Source organism: Triticum urartu, chromosome 5A, assembly GCF_056163025.1.
Source record: "Triticum urartu cultivar PI428250 chromosome 5A, HENAU_Tu73, whole genome shotgun sequence".
NCBI lineage: Eukaryota > Viridiplantae > Streptophyta > Magnoliopsida > Poales > Poaceae > Triticum > Triticum urartu.
In genome coordinates this window covers 658,939,597-658,946,500 of record NC_141877.1, presented here as the reverse complement: position 1 = coordinate 658,946,500, position 6,904 = coordinate 658,939,597, and the positions used below count along the sequence as shown (strand labels likewise).

At 44.6% G+C, this 6,904-nt stretch overlaps 1 long non-coding RNA gene across 3 annotated transcripts; it reads left to right on the top strand.

Moving 5' to 3' along the window:
• The first annotated feature begins 1,892 nt into the window (after positions 1–1,892).
• On the top strand, positions 1,893–6,673 carry LOC147973850 (uncharacterized). Of its 3 annotated transcripts, none has more exons than XR_015603033.1 (5): positions 1,893–2,581; positions 3,434–3,574; positions 4,246–4,695; positions 4,843–5,124; positions 5,286–6,672. It is a non-coding gene; the product is annotated as an uncharacterized LOC147973850 (long non-coding RNA). The 3 variants fall into 3 exon arrangements; XR_015603032.1 differs by having other exon boundaries at positions 4,246–4,731; XR_015603031.1 differs by having other exon boundaries at positions 4,246–5,124; positions 5,286–6,673.
• Positions 6,674–6,904: the final 231 nt, after the last annotated feature.

Genomic DNA, 6,904 nt, shown 5'->3' with positions numbered 1-6,904 from the left:
CGCATTGCATCCATCTTGATCTTGTGATCATCTACGACATCCGCAACATGCAACTCCAATATCATCTTCTCCTCCTCAGTTTTTTTATTTTTTCCTTCAACAAATTGTTTTCTTCTTCAACTAAATTTAACCTCTTGACAATAGGGTCGGTTGGCATTCCGATTCACATACATCCTACATAAATAAAATCTATGTCACGTTGGTCGGCATAATTTTCATAAACAATAAATGAACCAATAGTTATAAAGACAATATATATACCACATCTGAATCATAGACAGGACGAGGGCCGACGGGGGCGGATACCAAAACCATCGCACTATATAAGATGCAATAATAAAAGTAAGAAAATAATACAAGTATCTATGTAAAAATACAAGTAAGAATATTTTTCCTTTCAGAAAGAAGATAAGAACAAGAGGCTCACCACGGTGGTGCCGGCGATGAGCTCGGCGCGGGTGATCGACGACGGTGAAGACGGGGACGGGGCGTGACGGACCGCTAAACCAAGACAAATATTGTGGAAAATGGAGCTTGGAGGTCGAGCTTGGAGAGGAGAAAGCTTAAGTAGTGTGGCTCGGGCATTCCATCGAACACCTTGTGTGCATAGGAGGTGAGCTAGAGCACCACCAAGCCCTCTCCCCCTCGGCCAGAAAAAAACAGAGCAGTGTGCTCTGCTCTTACGCGAGGGGGTATATATAGGCACTTCATTAGTCCCGGTTGGTGGCATGAACCAGGACGAAAGGGGAGCCTTTGGTCCCGGTTCATGCCACCAATCGGGACCAATGATGGTGGGCCAGGAGCGAGGCCCATTGGTCCCGGTTCATCCCACCAACCGGGACCAAAAGGTCCAGATGAACCGGGACCAATGGCCCACGTGGCCCGGCCGGCCCCTGGGCTCACGAACCGGGACCAATGCCCCCATTGGTCCCGGTTCTGGACTGAACCGAGACTAATGGGCTGACCCGGCCTGGACCAAAGCCCTGTTTTTTACTAGTGAGACTGCTTAACGCCGGCCCAAGTTCACGGAGCTCACCACGCAAAATCTCAGTATTCTGTGCGACACGCTCGAGTAGCGCGGTCCGGGGCACGGGAGCATCATTCCCGCCATATTGAGCATGATGCTCCAGTGACGATCCGAGTGGAGGGCGGGTGTATGGACGACAACGTGACAACGTGGCCAGACGGCGGTCGCTCAGGACGTTTGTGTAGTGCATGGGGAAGAGGAGGAAGACATTTTTGCCTGATGGTGAGAGGATACTGGATGTGGTGGATGGTGTTTTCCTTTTCAATTAGCAGAGGATGTTCTTACAAACCATTCCAGGTGATTTCAACGGTTTGGAAAATCGACGACAGGTATTAGTCAGGCCAATTATCATATTTTGGAGTGTTTTTTCAAAGATCATCTCTACTTCCAATGTCTGACTTGGTGAATAGTCTTCACGGTTTATTTTCGCTGAGTTTTTTTCATCTCCTCCCCCCAACCCACTGGTTTATTTTCGCATCATCCTCTCACAAAACGAAAAAATCTGAACGGATCAGAACTTTCCATGATAGCGTAAATTAATTAGTAATGTCTTGATGTGAAAGAATTAATCACGATCAATCTTTAAAGATTAAATCTAAATTAATTAACCTTACCTTAAATCACTCAATCGTATTAGTTAGGAAATAAAAATTGTTCAATCACATTAATTAGGAAACAAATAACCGATTTAAAAAAGTCTCTACACCTAATATACGACTTGGTAGTCTCCATTTTATCTGATTTTTTTCCGTCTCAACCTTGCATTTTCGTCTGGTTTTTTTCGTCGCTCCTCCCACCATCCCATCGTCGTACGATTTTTTTCGTCTCTGCACCTCCTCTCTAGATCTACCCCTCCCGACTGCTCTCGCCCCCCTCTTCACGCGATGCACTCCCGGCCCTCTCCTCCCCTCCTCTGTCCCCCGCTCAGCCACCTCCACCACCCCCACACTTCTCTCCATCGCCGGATCCGCAGCAGATCATCAAGGTTCCACGACGCACGCGTGCTCGTCAAGGAAGCGTCTCATGGATCTGCGCTCGTGCGGCCACGACGGAAGGGGCTCGAGGTGGCCGCCTGCAGCCGCCGAAGACCAAGCCCCCACCTTGTCCAGAATCGCATCCTACGCCATGTTCCAGTGAGGAAGGAGGGGCGGCACAGATTGGGTGCTCACCCAGCCGTGTGGTCGACCACTACGACGCGGCCGTGCGGTGGGCAGATGCAGTGTTGCGGCACCGAGGTGGGGGCGGCGGCGTTCGCCTGTGCGGATCACAGCTGGGATGGCCCCGATCTGGACTCGGCATGCCTCTTTGACTGCAGCTGGAGCTCGATGGGGCATGGCGCTGGTCTTGGCCGAGATTCGCCGCTGCCCGTCGTCTTCATCGTCTGTCAGTTCTATGCTCCCCCAATCCCGCTACCCTCCATGGTGTCGTCTCCTGCAAAGGTCGCCATTCATCCCTGCGAAGGTCGCCATTCATCCTCAAAGATCGCCGGCCTCCCTTGCGCCGGATAGCCGCGGTTGTCCACCAGGAAAGATATCATTGCTGCTGTCGTGCTAGGTAGCCAACCACCTCCTCTTTTATCTTTTTTTGTAATTGTACGGTGTACTGCATGGCATATTGATAATTGTTTCTCCTCCATCCACGCTCGCCTCAACACCACTACCATAATATTTGGTAATTAGTCAATTTGCTCGAGGAGGCTAGCTGGGCGAATTACTGTACAGATTATGTGTGGAGCAGGCTGCAGGGACAGTGTCCACCACCTTTACACGCTGAGATTCCTCTCGTAATATATTTCGAGTGATTCGCATAAGGCCATCGGCCCATACCTCGCCAAGGTAATCAATAATCACGGCCGCCTCGACGCTGGTGGTGATAGATCCTAATCCTTCCCAAGCATCAGTAAAGATTGATGTGGTCTGTTTATTAAGTTGTATGTGTTTCCTTTACCTGCATTTTTGTCTCCTTTTAGTTTACGATATTGATGTGTGAATCAAGTTCAGGACCTTAGATGATGTTGTGAGTGGTGTAGCCCAAGCTTGGTTTATTCATTTGTCTTTCTTAATTCTGTTATTGATATTCTTTGCGTCATGGATGACCTTCCGGATAGTTATATATACCTCACCAAACACAAATGGATGAGAATATCAACTAAGAAATACAAAAGTTGAAGGCACATGATAGACAACAATGATGTATCTTTTAGGTTATTGAGAAGGTCATGTTTTCTTTCTTCTTTAGATATTTTCAGATATCTTGAGGCTTTTGCATCTTTCTACGTGCGATCTATGGCGCTCAAGGTCATGCTGACTGTTGTCATCATTATGTGATTTCAGTTTATATATAATTCAGTCGGAGGTTTTATCCATAATGAAGATAATGTGCTGATGAGTGTTGTGTGTTTTGCAGGTCTGATCCTATTGGCTTGGTAGTTGGAGCGGTATCGTGGCATTGCTTGTGGTGGTGGTGGTCGGCGAGCACCTGGAGCCGCTGTACTTGCTAGAACCATTTAACGGTAGCAGCAACACGCAATGGGAACAGAACCCTCTGGTAGTTATTTGCTCCAATATTCATCATATATTTGATAAAGAATCTTCGTGAAGTTTCAGCTTGTTTGGAGTTGTGCAGAATAGGTGGCCTGACGTCGCTTTTCCATGTCCAGATTTCCAGCTGTCGAAATTCTTCCTCTTTTATGTATACCTTGCATATTATGAGAGAAAAGGCATTATAATTACTCCAAAAAGCATTATTATGGATAAAAACATCATAAATAACAGTAAGAAAACATGATATAAAATGGACGTATCAGTAGGTGAGTGCAAAAACTGACAGACCTTGTTAACCGAGAAGAAAATATCCGTTCTTGTCAAAGTTAAGTATTGTAGTGCACCAACAACACTTCTATATTTAGTTCCTTCCTCTGCACTCAATAGTTCTCCTTCATGCAACGACAATATTTCTGTTGTAGATAAAGGTGTATTGGAAGGTTTACAATCTCTCATACCTACTCGCTTGAGTATATCCTTGGCATATCTATAATACCTAAATAGTTGATCCCCACTATCCTATTTCTCTTAACATGCAAACTATCCAACTCAGCAACCTTGCCACATCAGCAATTATTTTTATTCATATTCATATGTCAGCTCAACACATCAGCATTTTTTTTCAACAAATCATGCTGGTAACCTAATCAAAGCCTCCTTGGTCTTCCGTAACAGATAGAGAAGCTGGAAAGAAGCCCATCGATTGATCTACCCACGCGTGGATAGAGAAGCCCAAAAGACGTTGTGAACCACTACCCATGTAGCCCAGCAGCCGGCCACTCCATTCTTCCAGGCAACAACCCCCTCGTGTGAACCTAGCCAGAGCTTCTCTGGTTGTCGTCAGACTCGCGGGACGCCGCCCTCCACGGATCAAGGAACACCAGCCAGATCCGCCATCGAGATGTGCAACGCACACATTGGGACCAAGTCTCTACCCTGCAGCCTTGACGCGCCCAACACCGGACACCTCGACAACTCTGCCTCCTCAAGTACAACCTCCACGCTCCACCACCACCTACTGCCTAGAAGATATGACGCCTCTGCCTCTCGGTGACTTCCCCTGTGCTCACAAAATCTCCTATTCGGGCGGTGCACCGTCGTTGCTCGCGTCATCTTGAACATCAGGTTTCCTTTGCCCCAAAATTGTGTCATGTTGGCCAGGTCATGCAAAGTTTATCTGATGTTCCCTTATCTATCTCCTAAGCACATGTGTTGTATAACAGTTATAGATTACTGATGCATACCAATATGATTATTTGACTGTTGTTGCAGATCCTTTCTCTTTGTCATGAAGTTGGTTGGGGTCGTTGGCCACATGGAACTTCCATTTGAAATATTAAAAGATATAAATCAGTGGATTTGATGTCATACCATTCATGTTTCGGCACTGTACCAACAAACATTGAGATTTAACATCTTATCATATGAAGACATGGATTTCTTTTTAAAAGTGCATTCACGCTCTGTCATTTAACATGGTGTGTGAGTATATCATTGACAACGACTGGTTGCTTTCTGTTGGAAAATTAATCCATCTCTACACTATAGTTGATGGTAAGATAAGTTTTTTTCCTCTAAGTAAACTTAATACTTCCAACACTCTTTTTATATTTGCATTTGTGAACATATTATGTTAGGATCTCATGTTTCCTATGCTTTGTTATTCATCTTTAAAAAAATCAATCACGAACACTTACTGCAATGTTGTTTTTCAGTGGTTGGTATGAGTTTGCAAGGAAAGGTGTTGAGCTTGATACGAGATGTGTAGTTTTCAACAGGTATTTTGAAGATGGTGGTCAACTTTTTTTCTGTTGCACTGAAGTTAAAAAGAGATGGAGAACCTTATCCTTGGAATATGTCCGATAAATGCTTGTGAACTGTCTCTAAGTTGTTGATGTTCTGATCGCTGTCCTCACTCTCCCAAAGGACCAACAACTGACTATTATTTGTTTGCTCTGGAGCTGGTGGGCGGAGAGAAACAAAGTAAATCATGGTGCTAATGTGATATCAGAGATGGATTTTGCATACAGAATCGATAAAGTACCGGTGATTGGAAGGAGTTTTATGCACAGGAAAAGGAGACAAGTGTCCAGGGCCCATCTTGGTGTGCACCAGAGGAGGGAGTAATAAAGATTAATCTTGATGCTTCTTTTGATGCTGAATTCCATAGAGAATGAGGTCGGCTACCTAGGACATGATGTTGGAGGCCAGATTATCTTTGTTGCATCAGGTACTAACATCCACCCTTTGCATGTTGAATGTTTCTTGCTTCTTTAGGGAATCAGACTAGCAGAATAGATGGGCATGGGCCATGTTATTGTTGAAACGGATTGCCTGAATCTCCAAAATGCCATTACCAGCAATGTGTTCAATGATGATGTGTAGGTCCTGTTCCAAGATGTCTGATGTCTAATCTTGCTCAATTTCCTCTCTTATGACGTAATGCATTGTATGTGTAACTCTAACAAGCCGGCTCATGAGCTTGCGAGCTTGGGTGCTACGGGCATCCATGGCAGCCAGGTGTGTTCTGGACATCTGATGTACCTTCTCATGTACTTCGTTTGGTGGCCGCCGATGGTGCCGAATCATAATGGAATTCTCAGAGTTCCTACGAAGACAAAAGAATACATGAGAGTGAAAAGTAACTTGCTCCTTCCCCTTGAACTCATAACATTATTCCATGTGACCAAAAGAGTACTCTGATAATCAAAATTATCATTTACATAATCGTCAATGTTTAAGTTTTTATCATATGTTCCCGCAGCAATGCGCGGGGAATCATCTAGTTTTTCTTGTGTCAGCAATATACCATCATGTCTCCTTTTCACTTCAATGCCGAGGAAATAATGTAATTCTCCCAAGTCTTTGAGAGCAAAGTCACTTTTCAGATTTTTAAGGAAATCTAAGGTGGATTCTTGAGAAGAGCTAGCAACAATTATGTCATTTGCATAAACAAGCATATAAATGATCACCTTCCCTTTCTTGAAGAAGAACAAAGAAGTGTCTCCCTTTGAAGGTCTGAACCGAAGTTGTTGCAGTTTTGTGCTTACTCTCGAGTACCAAGCTCTGGGTGCTTGTTTCAGACCATATAATGCTTTATCTAACTTACACACATACTGTGATTTGGTGACATCCACAAAACCAGGTGGTTGCTTCATATACACTTCTTCCTCGAGAACGCCGTGTAAGAACGCATTCTGTACATCCAATTGGCAAAGGCTCCAACCTCTAGAGATAGCAATAGACAAAACAATTCTGATAGTAGTTGCTTTAACAACTAGAATAAACATGTTCTCATAATCAATGCCAAATCATTTTTGAATCCTTTAACAAC